Genomic DNA, 13,008 nt, shown 5'->3' with positions numbered 1-13,008 from the left:
ACGCTGCTGTTATAAAGAAAATTAACCAACCGCCTGAGTGTGCTGGATTCGGGCTTTGATTCCGGGAGTTCATTTTGAGTTTATTTTTTTAGCTATCCTTGAGGGCGCCGTAAGATACAGCTTTGTAATTTCTTTCATTCAATTTTCAATTTTTTATATACATTTTAGTCATAGTTTCGTTTTTTAAGGGCGCTAAATTAGTTAGGCCTTTGCGATTTCGCAAGTTGGTTAGTTTTCGGTACTGTTTAAATTGTACAGGCTTGCATTTCCTCGGTTGCATTGAAGCAACATGTCAGCCCAGGCAGCGTTCATTTCTTTGTTTTTTGCTTGCTTTTTGTTAAGCGTGTGGGCACGCTAGATGACCTTTGATGAGGTTAGATGAGGTATACCTTTGCAATCTCGTTATTTCATTTTTATTTTTTTATTTTTGTAGTAGTTTTTATATTACCTCTTTTATTCGGTGACGGACGATGGTCGCCAGATTTTGCTATCATAGCAAAATTAGCGACTTTTTGTTCTGTTTGGTTGTTTTGTGTTTTTCTTCTTTTGTTGCTCTCTTTCTTACAATGGTCTACGCTTACGCTATCATAACGATTAAATGTCTCAACTTCGTCAACTACGCTTTTGCGTTCTCACACAAGACGTTCAACTGTTCACGTAGGAGTGATCGGCAAAAACAAAAATCTTTCTGCATCGTCATCTTGTTCATCAAAGGTGCAAAGAAACGCATCCAACGACCGTTGTAATGTGTTGTGCGGACAAGTGGTGCGCCAAGAAACTTCGTCGAAAACTTTTCGGATGTTTTGTCGATTCCCCGAGCAGGTCCTGGAGCCGCCAGTTTTGATAATGTGTTTACGCGGTATGCGTTGTTTGCATGCTTCACACATCCTCAAAGGCACCGCCGCACACGTTCAAATGTTTCGCATTTCGACCTGAAAGGACGAAACCATTCTGACTTGGTTTTTCTAGAGAGAGGCAACCTCCGATGTGTACGTCGCCGTGTAAACAAACGCCACTGTTACGTTCGAGCCCCGTATTCTCCCTCGTCCCTGGATTCCGCTCTCCTCAAGTATATCCGACGACGCCTCCAGCAACGCTGCCGCAACAGTGCTGATGCATTAGAAATGTTATTAATTCGGCGGGCTAATCGAATACACGACGCTTCCAGTCTTTTGAATTCCTTAGTGCGGATTTCATACCAGTAGTGTGTTAATACAGTTTTCCTATCCTTTTCCCCTAATATTGAGGGCGCGGCCATGGAGACGTGTGGTTGTTGCGCCCATCTATACAGGAAGCCAAAATTAAAAAAAAAAAAAAAGATCAGCCAAGAGTTTCATACAGGCCATTAAGAATGAATCAGTAGTGCGGTGCCTGTATGTTCTTTCTTGGTAATTACCAATTTTTCCGTTCAAAAGGCGGACAGTTCAGGAACCTAGTAAATCAACTGCAGGAAAACGCTGTTTCGCCCAGAGCAAAGAGTCGAATTGGGTATGAACACTGTAAAATGGCTTTCCAGAAGTGCAACTCGTTTGTGCAACTCGTTGTCAAAAGTTACTGCTACAAATTCAAAGCTCTAATAGTTTCCATGAGTAGGAACGTGGTAGAGCAACTTGCTACACTCGAAACGGCGCACAAAGCAAGCTTTCGCCATCAATATTAGCTGTGCGATTATGCGTTGCGGGACACTGAACAACTCCAGAGTAATTCCTTCTGAAAGACCTGCAATGAGCCGGAAATCTGCACCTGCGGCTACACGTTTCTAATTTAGGCAGCTCAATCGGTCCACAGTCGGCTACCTCTCAAAATATCCTTTGCGCTGGTGAAAACACGCTGTTATAAATGTCGGTGGAGCACTAGTACCGCATCCGCAGTGGCCTCCGATAGGAAAAATCAAGCCCAAATGACTTGGTGTATTGTGGTCGAAATGCAAAACGTTGATACTCGTGGGACAGTGCAATTGAGGATATATGCATGCTCATGCAGGCAGTGTACCGCGTAAACGCGCTATTAAGACACGCGTCCTTGTGGCCTTTCGAGGAAATTGACAATATATCCGAAAACTTTCTTTCGCTGAAGCCATTTGGCGCACATTCGTCCGAACAACGCACGTCTGTGAACGCGTTTGTTTGCACCTATGATGATTCAAGTGTCGATGCTACCTATACTGCGGGAAATTTTCTGCGGGAAAAACACCGTCCCCCCTCATCACCATAACGGCTCTCTTTATTGCAGGAATATTTTGGAGGCGAAGAAATGCGTTGCATTATGAACGCAATGAGCGCAGTCATTTAGTTTAAAATCCATATTTTAAGGACTCTAGCTTGATGGAATTTGTTGCTTATTCTGCGAAAAAGCGCCCTTGGTGTTGTCGTTGTAGTTGTCCGGTCAAGAAAATGGGCAGTGCAGTAAATAAAAAAAAAACATGCGTGATCCCATACGGTTTCCAGCTGTTGTAGCCCAAGACGCACAGCGCATGAGTCAGGACCGAGCATTTGCCGCCAGAGAAGCCGAGGGCAAGCGACAGCCCGCCGCGACAACGAGTAACATTTCATACCATCCCCCCATCCGCATGTGTAGGGGTTTACAACAGCAGCGCTGGACATACACTTTCGCGGGGCGGGATGGCGTCCTTTTTTTGGTTTCGCACCTTCAGTGTAAGCAACGTAATTCTTCACCAACTGATTGAATATAGCTATTTTGGAAAAGCTTCCGGTGCTGATGGAAACCATGACAAGGAACTTAGGCGCAGCATTTTTATGGCCTGAGTTGCCTTCGGGAAGTGCTCAGAAATCATGAGCATCAAGCTAATTGTGCCACTAATAACAGTGGTATACAAGTAATGCTCTTCCAGTCATCACATGCGGGCCGGAAACTATAGTGGTCGACTAGGTACCTCGGAAGAAAGCTTAGGTCGGCTTGAAGAGCCATCAAAAGAAGAATCCTGAGGTTCACAAATGAGTAAGAGAACTTGTTGCCTGAACAACCTCGGGTCGAAGATATTTTAGCGTAAATTTAGCGTAAGAAATTGGATTCGGCAGGTCATTAAATGCGAATCACGGTCAACCGTTGGGCCCCCCGTTTAACGGAATGGATACCGAGAGGCACCAAACAAATTATGGAGGGGGGGTCAATGACCCGATGGAGGGACGAAACAGGAATATCTGGGGGCACAGAATGGACCCAAAAAGTGAACCACAGGAGCGGTTGGAAACCTCCGGGAGAGGCCTTAGTCCTGCTGTAGACACGAATGGGCTGTGTATGATGATGATGGTGCACCTGTAATGATACAGGGAACTGTCAGACTGCTTTAAACCGCGAGTTAAACCCGATCCTGCCTCCAGCGGCGTATGTAGAGGCGGACCCAGACTGACACGGGGTAGGGGGATATTGGCGCATAGCCAAGGTAAGATGGGAGGGTACAGCACGCACTGTTCGTTGGGTAGCGCTACTGCCTGGGGTGCGCCTGTAGGGGTGGCCGATTGCCCTCGTATGCGGGTCTGGCCGTATGTAGCGGCGGCCGGATTCACTAGATTTTTGCGACTTCGTCAATCGGCCGAGTGTTCTATCTTCACAAGGAGTGAGCACAGGCGCCTAGGTTAGCAAAAATAATACTCGCTAACGCGCTATAAGACGAAGGAGGTGACACGCAGTACTGATGTTCCCTCTATAGACTGACTTACACGGTATCTCAACAGCTGGTACCCACCACTTTGTGGGCCTGGTGCAACGAGACAGAGTGTATGCAGCATTTCTTTCTTCAATTGACTCGCATTGCCGTAAAAATAAATTTTGTTTTGCGATCGCCAACACCTCAACGGCTGCGGTCAGATGGCCGATTGGACTAGGGACTAGTAAGCCTCCGCATGAACTATAATAAAATTCATTACTACTCATTCTCCTTTTTTTTTTCTCTTTGCGATACGTTGGATGCATTGGGCTTAAAGTTACCCCTTCAAACAACCCTCTTACTTGGCGGCCACTGCCGTGGATATAAATGCGTGCAGTAACGTCTGACCTGCACAGTTATGCCGTTGCTACGGGAAGACTTACCTGCTGAAATCTTCCCACCTTTCCCCACCATTTTGTTTTTCACCGTGTCTTACAGCGAAGCTGTTAGCGGCACGTTGTACGGAATTTTACGTGCCGTAGTAATCGTCATGATTGTCGCCGTCCTATACCAAAAACACTATGCAGCAAAAACAATTTTCATGCGAAAGCTCCTCTTAATCAATGTAGATATCTTGACAAAAATCCCCGGCAACTGATCGTTAACATGACTGTGCCATTGAGCTGAGTTTCATTTACGTCTCATTATTAGGTAGTTCATATTGTAGTTTTAACATTTGGGGAATTTCCGCTACTGTAGGTACATGGGCTTCTACGGGAAGATTATAGTTACAGGAATGGGCTCTAATTGTAGTTTTATCGTAACTACCCCGAAACAAAGTAAATGACGTTTGACAGCTCAGACGGAAACATAATCATGGTGAGTTTTATCTCAAGCTGTATCATGGATAATTAGTACTCGCAGTTTTAATGCAACCAAAATGAAGCCGCCGCATCTAAGCCATTACAGCTGCATCATCCGGTTCGGAAAAGCCACCATCAGAGACGCAGCCCCGTGTTTGTCCGCCAGGATAAAACTGTAGTCTTTCCAAATTGCATTAGGCAATCAAATTAGAAGCGCGGTAAATTGCCTGTTAGAAAGAATCGTGTTTTGTTTCTTGCATTTGTTGGGACCGCGACCTGATGACTGCGCAGGACGTAAACATGAATTATTGTAAAAGTACAATTCAAGGTGCATTTGTGATTTATTTTTCGATAACATTTTAATTGGTGCTTTAACATATTCATCGTAGAATTATTTCACCGAAATCAGTGTCAATAATTTTCTTATCTATTTTGTTTTATTTTTATAATTTTTTATTTTTGTTTTTATTTTCAATTTGAAGCATCCACCGCATTTAATATCGTCATTAAAAATTAACTGTCCCTTAATTCCTTCACCGTCAAGAACCCCCACCCATATCAAGCCCCCTCTGTGGGTGTGTGCAAACGACAAACTTTCGCGGCAGCGGCTAAATTTTGTTCGAAAATGAAATGAGCTGAGCTTAAGCTTTCTCCGCAAGAAAAGTAGTCAACGAAGCTACTCAATATACACAGTCAGCCAAGCAGTAACCATTGAGGATGCTGACACAGTGATACGCCCGCAGAAAGTTGTTTTTTTAGTGCAAAGAAATAGAACGCTCCTTGAAAAGTAGTGTAATAAAAAAATTGAAGGCTCATATTTTACCTCAGAATCTTTATGCTGGGCGATGCTACCCTGCAATAAACCATTCTTCACCAAGTTCCTTGGATAGCAAGTAGCCCCACCACACCCACATTGCGTGGCTTGGCAAGAGGACTGGAAGGGGATTATGTTGTGATGGAGCTCGAAATGTAGTAAACCCTCTGCTTCGTGTAAAAATACTTACTAATTGGTGTTCACTCTTATTACCCAAAACGCAATGCGGTGTGCTCTCGGCGACCAATGAGATAATTATGTCTACGCAACATGTTAAAAATAACTTGGGGCAACAATAATACCCCCGCCCCTCCGAACCCGGTGTCTATGCTGATAAATAAGCAACCATTGGTGGCCAGTGTGGCCCTTCTCACCATGAGCTATGTTGCCGACGGCGGCCTCATGGCTTAAAGATTAGCTGGCAGCTGCGGCGCACTTATAGTCTTCGCGCACGTTTATGGCGGGCTGCCTGAAAGAGACGAAAATGTCGCGAATCACGAGATGGAAAGCGGGTGCTGGAAACCGTCAGGTGCATCGCACGCCGCAGCTTTCTCAGGCAATGCGTATTTTTGAACTGGAGCACACGGCTAAAATTCATCGTTGTCATCGGACGTATTTTGACGCCTACTTCACGCCCTGTTTTCAGTGGCCGATTTAAAAAATCCGGCTGGAAGCTGCGTTGATACGCAGGCACAACAGATCCAGTTGTGCGCCATATTGCAGGGGCTTTGCGTTTCAAGCCCACTTTGTTTTCGTTCTGCCCCAAAAGGGCAGAAAATGTAGGCCATACTTCGGCTGCATTTGCATCTGACGTTTATTTATTTATTTTTTTTTCACACTCACTTCCGTGGTATGCTATTCAAGTGACGCTCGTCCCGCAAAGATATCCGTCGTAGTATCCTCGCTGCATTATCGAGGGAAAATATCACTTTACGGGCTATTTCGGGTGAACTTTGCGGCCATGCAAAATGTGATATGGCTTCACCAAGCCGCAAAAGCTGGAAAGCGAAGCCGTGCTAAATATGCAATCGCACGTCTCTGCATTGCGCCTGCTATTTTGGCTATCTATTTTACAGCGAAGCCGTTAGCCTCTCTTTGGTCGGAAAGTTTCGCGTTGTAAACAAAAAAACCCAGGCAGGTCCCAACAGTTCTCGTCCAAGACGCCGAGCGCATGCGTCAGACCAATCAGGCGTGCAGCATAGAGCTCAGTATTCGTGTTAAGAAAAAACCACAAATCAAGCATCCACACCGCATGATGGATGATAAAACGCCGGTGAACAATGGAAACCCTCCCCATGTGTTCTGGTAAAGATTAGGTTTGCAGCTGCTCTAGAAAGGGGATGGGGTAATTACGTCATTCGAAGGCTAGCGCATGCTTCAGGCTAGGCAGGACCCAGCAGTTCTTGTCCAAGACGGCGAGCGAACGCGTCAGGACCCAGCATTTGCCGCCAGAGAAGCCGAGTGCAAGCGACAAGCCCGCCGAGTCAACGGGGAACATTTCGCGCCCTCCCCCGCCAGCATGTGTAGTGGTTTACAACAGCTGCGCTGGACATCCACTTTCGCGGGGGGAATGGTAACCATTTTTTTTTTTTTGCTCACGCGCTATTTTTGAACGCGCTTTTACTGCACTTTACGGCTTCATCGGTGCCTACTGTGCGCAATAAAAAAGATGGACCATACTTTAATTGTCAATCGGTCGGCATCGGCCGCACTACAGGACTCCAAAACACTGGATTTACTTTGCCGGTATAGATTTGTAACTGCTACGCAGAAATAAGTACAATTACTGAAAGCCAGCACTAAAAATGGCCCTGAAGCGGGGCTGATAAACGCGTTCTCTATTTCCTTGGGGCCTGGAAGCGGCCCGAAAGCCGTAGTTTAAATTAAAGTTGGATTTTACGCGCCGAAGCTGTACTTGTGCTTTGGGTCACGCCGTCGCGGACTACGGATTTAGTTAGATCACCTGGGGATATTTAACGTCGGACTTTGAATAACGTGGGAAAGGAAAAGATCTTCGGGCGAGTTTGTAAGTTATGTCATGGCCCAAAGCATTAGCTTTTACCCTCGGTATTTCGTCGCCACTTTATCTAAGGACTCGACGCGCTTATCGATCGTGTTCGAGAAGGCGTTTGAAATGTTTAATAAGTTTTTTAAAAGCATTACAGTGACTCTTGCAGAGCAGTAAGTGACGCTACCATTTACTCATTGATTTGAAGATTTACAGAGCTCACACGCGAGTAATATTGCCCCTGAGCTCGAACTGCCTTCAACTCCTATATCTGGCAGACTTCCTTCTGCCATCCCCATGGCCTCCTCACCGCACCCGGTGGGCGACGAATTATTACAGTCAGTCTGGCCAGCCGGCCGACCGGACAGCCGGCCACTGGACGAACATGCGATTATAAACTTAGACGGACGTTGCAGTATTGCTCGTGCAGCGAGGAAAGCCGCCGACGCATGTCAACGGTATGTTTCACAGCTGGAGGCAATACTGTAAACTCGTCAAACGTGGGCCTATTTTCTGAACTGCTGTGCCCCGCATATGTCCAATTATACGGAGAGCGAGTTCAATGGGAACTTAATATACGTATTCAGCCCCTGATTTAGTTACCAAAATGTTCTCTAAATGCAATACTCGTCCGCAATGTATTTGCTGTGCAATGCAGGTATACTGCTTGCATGCCGTTTATAGTAGGGACGATATCTTAGGACGGAATTCTATATGGGGAAGAGAGGGAAGCTGTGTAACCTTTACGGCCACCACTGGGTTCGATGCCTTTCTAAACATGCGGGATACACTAGGCTGTCGTCGCCACACTGCTCCAGAATGACCAATCAAAGTGGCCCTGGTGTGTAAAATCCCAGGATGACGTGCCCGAGCATTATATTGCCTTTAGCCTCGGTGCCCTCTTAGGCAGTGTCTGAGAAAAATGAATGAAAAGGGGAAATCTGCGCTGGGACATTGCGCAATTCAAAAGGCCCTGCACGCCTTGTATGTTGTCGTCTCCGCGCACATGCATTATTTTAGTCAAAGCATATGCTGGGCTTCGACATTCGCCGAATGTGCTAACTAGACCACTACGGTAAGTCATTGTGGAGCAGTGTGGTGAAGACGGCCTACGAGGGCTTACAGTGTAAATACAATAACGGAAAATTCGATGAAGCGTTTTTCGATGAGTTTGTTAAAAAGTAGCCAAAACAGAGCCCACACACACAACAAAAACTGAGCAGCTACATTTACAAAGCAGCTCTGATTGTAATTTCTTATGCCTAGTATAAGCCTCGTTATATATCATCTTCTGGCTGCATTGTCTAAATATGAATGGGTTATGAATGACAAATATTTGACAGGAATAGGGCAGTTTGTGTTCCTCGTAGGTAAGGAAATACACGGGAAAATTTTGGTACTGTATACGTACACCGGCAACATGCGAGATGGTAACTTCTAATTGCTCTGAGCACGAGGACGCGCGTTCAATCTCCGGCCGTGGCGACCGCTTTTCTGATGGAGGCGAAAAGCAAAAACGCTCGTGTGTTCGAGATTTCGGCGCACGTTAAAGATCACCAGGTGGTCAAAATTAATCCGGAGCTGCCCACTTCGGCGCACCTCATCGCCTGCGTTGCATCGACGCGTTAAACCCTACAATCAATCAATCAATCAATCAATCAATCAATCAATCAATCAATCAATCAATCAATCAATCAATCAATCAATCAATCAATCAATCAATCAATCAAACAAACAAACTTTTAATAGCTAGAGGGACTCATTTGCTAAAGTTTAATCGAAAATAGTTGAAAGTTCTGAACGGCGATCTTCTGATACTTTACTGTGACTGATAATACTAAATCCAAGGAAGCGTAAAGCGCCTGTCGTCCCTTTCGCCTCCTGGTATCTCCTCTCGCTTATACCGTTGGCCAAGTAACTACAACGCTCTCTTGCGGCTGTAGGGTCGGTATTTAGAACTTCTCCTCACAGCAGGACATTTTTTGCAGATGACGGGGGTTCTGCCCAGACATTCTCGATGATCGAATGCTCACACTGAGTTTTTATTACGACATTGGATAGCGCAGCAACGGATGTCAAAATAATCTACAAAATAGTTTAATTTCTAGATGTATTTTAAAAAGTCGCCACTTAGACGCTTTTATCTCGACTAATTTTTTTTTCTAGGAAGTTGGTAGCTACACCGAGCCGCTGAGTAAACGTAAGACCTGGTATCTCCTGCTTATAGATATAGCGGAAATTTCGGTAGAGTTACAATGCTGTTCGCAAATTATAAAACGTGTACGACATATTAAACGGCTAGTTCCCGTGTTTGGCATACCCGAACACGTTAGCGAGACCACTCCCCTGGCAAAAAAAAAAGTGCTAGCAACTTGAACGGTTTCTTTGTGTGTGAGGTCATTTCATATCCCTCTTATTACGCGAAAGCTGCGGAGAAGGAAAAAGAGAGGAACTTTATGCCTGAGCGTTTTCTGTGACGATAGCGCCGGGCACATGCCAAAGTGACGCTAAGTATTGTTTACTCCTCACGCCTCCTTGTCGGTGTAGCAACACTGTTGCTCAGGAAAATCCTCGTGAGTCTCCTTTACACAATGCCCAAAGTTCTCCTGTTTGCCTGTTCTACGTACCACGTCTCTCCTCGCCTTTTCTGTCATGCAGATAGGCGCATGTTGAGGTTCAGCACACCATTTGACTTCCAACATGCGGTTTGTGTTGTATCATTGCGCAGCGCAAACAAGCCGTTTTACAAGGGCCTGGCTGCACCGCAGAGGCTACCCTTTAGCGTTCGTAGCATCACGCATTCTAGTGGGGCAGGGAAGGCATCCTCGCTAGAAGTAGCAGTCTTCTCGTTCGTGTGCGTGGGAACAATTTTCAGAAACCCTTTTAGGCTGACCATGCATTCGCAAAGGTCTTTCACTAGCAGATCGGTCAGACGTGTGCTCAATATTTTTCCTTTGGGTCATGAACACCCACGCTGGGTTTAACGTTCCATATTATTCCGCAAAACCCACTTTTTTTTTTTGTTTTTCCTGTGGCGCTAAACTGGGGCGTCTCATCCGCGGACCTCCCGCCTTAAATTTTCTCGAGCGCAATGGCGGATGGAGGCACGCGTCTGCAGTCAGGAAGCCCACGCAATGCGACCTTCTGGACTGCGGGTTGGGTAGAGTCAACACCACCTAGGTGGTGTTAACAGAGTGAGTTTTGTCCATCCTTGCCATACAGCCCATCACTCTTTTTAAGAACTATAAGGACTAGAAATATCCTAGATTTTTAGTAGTATTTTCTATTTGTTATTGGTCTCACTGATACAAAGTCTGCGTTAAAATAACGAGTGAAGGGCGGTTCGTCTTCTCACACCGCCAGAACTTCGTGTTGAAATAGAAAAACAACAATTATACGTATGGCTTTTCCGTTTCTAACATGACTGATAAGGACGAAGATTACAGTATAATCACAATGACCTAACTTGTCGCCTGTCTCACGAGACATGCACACGATCCTTTGTCGATTCTTCCGACTACGTGCTCGGGAATCAGTTTTGCGTCAGCCCTTTCACCCTTTAACATCGCGAACACAGAATTATCTAAGGTTCCACACCAACGATGGTTTCTCAGAATTCTCCGCTGGTGCTATCAAAACCCGCGATACACATTTCCATCACGAGTATTACCCAGTATTGTTTGCCCCTTCAAACAGCTGACTCTAGCGTTGTTGACAAACAAATATGCCGGAGCTGTGCGCGAATTCGCCCATGACTGTTCTCTGTACCCATCCATTACTCCTTCGTCCATCCGCCGGTCTCGTTGTGGTTCACCCGGCCTTCCTTTGCTCCACCTCTCGCCTGCATCACATCGGGGGAACTCTGGCTGCCTCCCCCGCCGACAATGAACATACAGGCTGCCCAGGGCGCTCTGTGTGAACATGTGCACCGGATCCGCGCAAACATATACTTGAGAACACCTCGCAGACCCCGGTAACTGCAGGCCACCACTAGGGCCTGGACCTAGGTCCTTTGGGTAGTAAAGTTTGTTCTCTCTCTCTCTCTCTCTCTCTCTCTCTCTCTCTCTCTCTCTCTCTCTCTCTCTCTCTCTCTCTCTCTCTCTCTCTCTCTCTCTCTCTCTCTCTCTTCTCTCTCTCTGTGTGTGCGTGCGTGTGTGCGTGTGTGTGTGCGTGTTCGTCTGTATGTGCCTGCGCGTGTGTGCGTGTGTTGTGTTTGTGTGTGCGGGGGGGGGGGGGGGTGGCTGAGTCCAGGTCAACTCCGGCTGGGGTGATTCCTATCCTGGGCATTACCCGGCGCCCCACCCTGAACCTCAGGATAGTCTTCAGAGCTACTGAATCGAATGCCACCAGGGAGGCGATCCGCTTAATTTCCCGTGAACAACCTGAAGCACGGACCCTGTTCTGGGCCGCAAAGCCAGCACTCCAGGTCCTCGGTGCTGTTCTGAAACATGGTCCATATTATGTGCGTCTTGCGGGAGGATGAGTGCGTGCTATTTTGCGTTGCAACAAGCCTCTGTTCTTACCATGGTGTGGGCACCAAGCCATGGTGATCTGGTGGTATACGGTCTGGGCTGGCACGGAGGCAAAGAAGGCTTCAGTATATAGGCGCTCTTGTCGCACGCCTGCCCTTCGCAAGACCGAACGCTTTTCCCTCTGCTATTCTCCGCGGCGCAACCACGAGTATGCTGGACCTGCCCCGAGCGCCACATAGAAGGCACCGTCGACGTGACCGCGATTGTAGATTTCGGTTTCTCCCAGGTGCTCAGTGAAGCCACGCGACGCTGAATCGCTGTGCCTGTGAGTATTGCCTTTATCGGCCGCTACCAGCACCTCATCGGTGGTGCGAGTGGCCCCGACTATGAAACGTGCCATGTTCCAAAGACCATTCCACACGTTCTGTGCTGCTGCCTGTGCCACGCGAATCCGCGAGGGAAGTCAGCCACACCATCGGCCCGTTTACACGACTGGATTAGGTCTGAGGACATCCGGCTGCGTCCTTGTCCTTATTTGCCGCGTGCACACGCGGCATGACATTTTTTTGCGATGCAGTGACTTGGCAGCTAAATCGTATATCAGGCCCCGTCTTGGTGAACTGTTTTACACGAACTTCATATAGTTTAATACAGTCGACTCCCGTTAATTGGAAGTCCATGGGGACCGCAAAACACTTGAAATAAACCGAATTTCCAAGTGGCACAAAAACGGCATTCTTATTAGTCTGCAATAGGCCTCCCTTCTTGAGTTCGTTCAGAATGTCGACTTTCGTCGCCGAATAGAGCGTACGACACGGGCTGCCATGATAGTTGAGATCACGTTGAGACTTATTCCTAAACGCCTGTTCGCAACAGAGGATGGCGCCGACATGAGCACAGAACACGGCACTGTTCTTGCGCTTGGAAATTTGGAACTCTGTCGAGGAGAAAAGACGGCCACTTTGATGCTTCTTATTCGAAACAGCTTCCGATCAACTGTTATATTGGGTTTTAGATTCGAATTGCCGAGTGACTTCTTCCATAGTTATTGCATGTAAATTGCCGGGACCAGCACATCACTTCTAATTAACCGAAGATTCCAATTACGCGACTTCAAATTATCAAGAGCCGACTGTACATACATTCATATCTTGCGTGTACATAGGTAGTCATACTCTCATCTCTTCCTCATCTTTTGAGGGGGGAGGGCGGCGTGGCGAGGCGCGCGAGACATGCTGCCTGGC

At 46.8% G+C, this 13,008-nt stretch overlaps 1 protein-coding gene across 3 annotated transcripts in view; it reads right to left on the bottom strand.

Moving 5' to 3' along the window:
- LOC144156178 (uncharacterized) overlaps positions 1-13,008 on the bottom strand; it is a 34,071-nt gene that overhangs the window by 14,755 nt on the left and 6,308 nt on the right. The window lies entirely within an intron of this gene.

This window comes from Haemaphysalis longicornis, unplaced genomic scaffold, assembly GCF_048455015.1.
Source record: "Haemaphysalis longicornis isolate Haplotype H1 unplaced genomic scaffold, Haemaphysalis longicornis Haplotype H1 scaffold_1, whole genome shotgun sequence".
NCBI classification, from domain to species: domain Eukaryota; kingdom Metazoa; phylum Arthropoda; class Arachnida; order Ixodida; family Ixodidae; genus Haemaphysalis; species Haemaphysalis longicornis.
The sequence above is the reverse complement of the archived record's forward strand: the minus strand, read 5'-3'. Positions and strand labels throughout refer to the sequence as shown.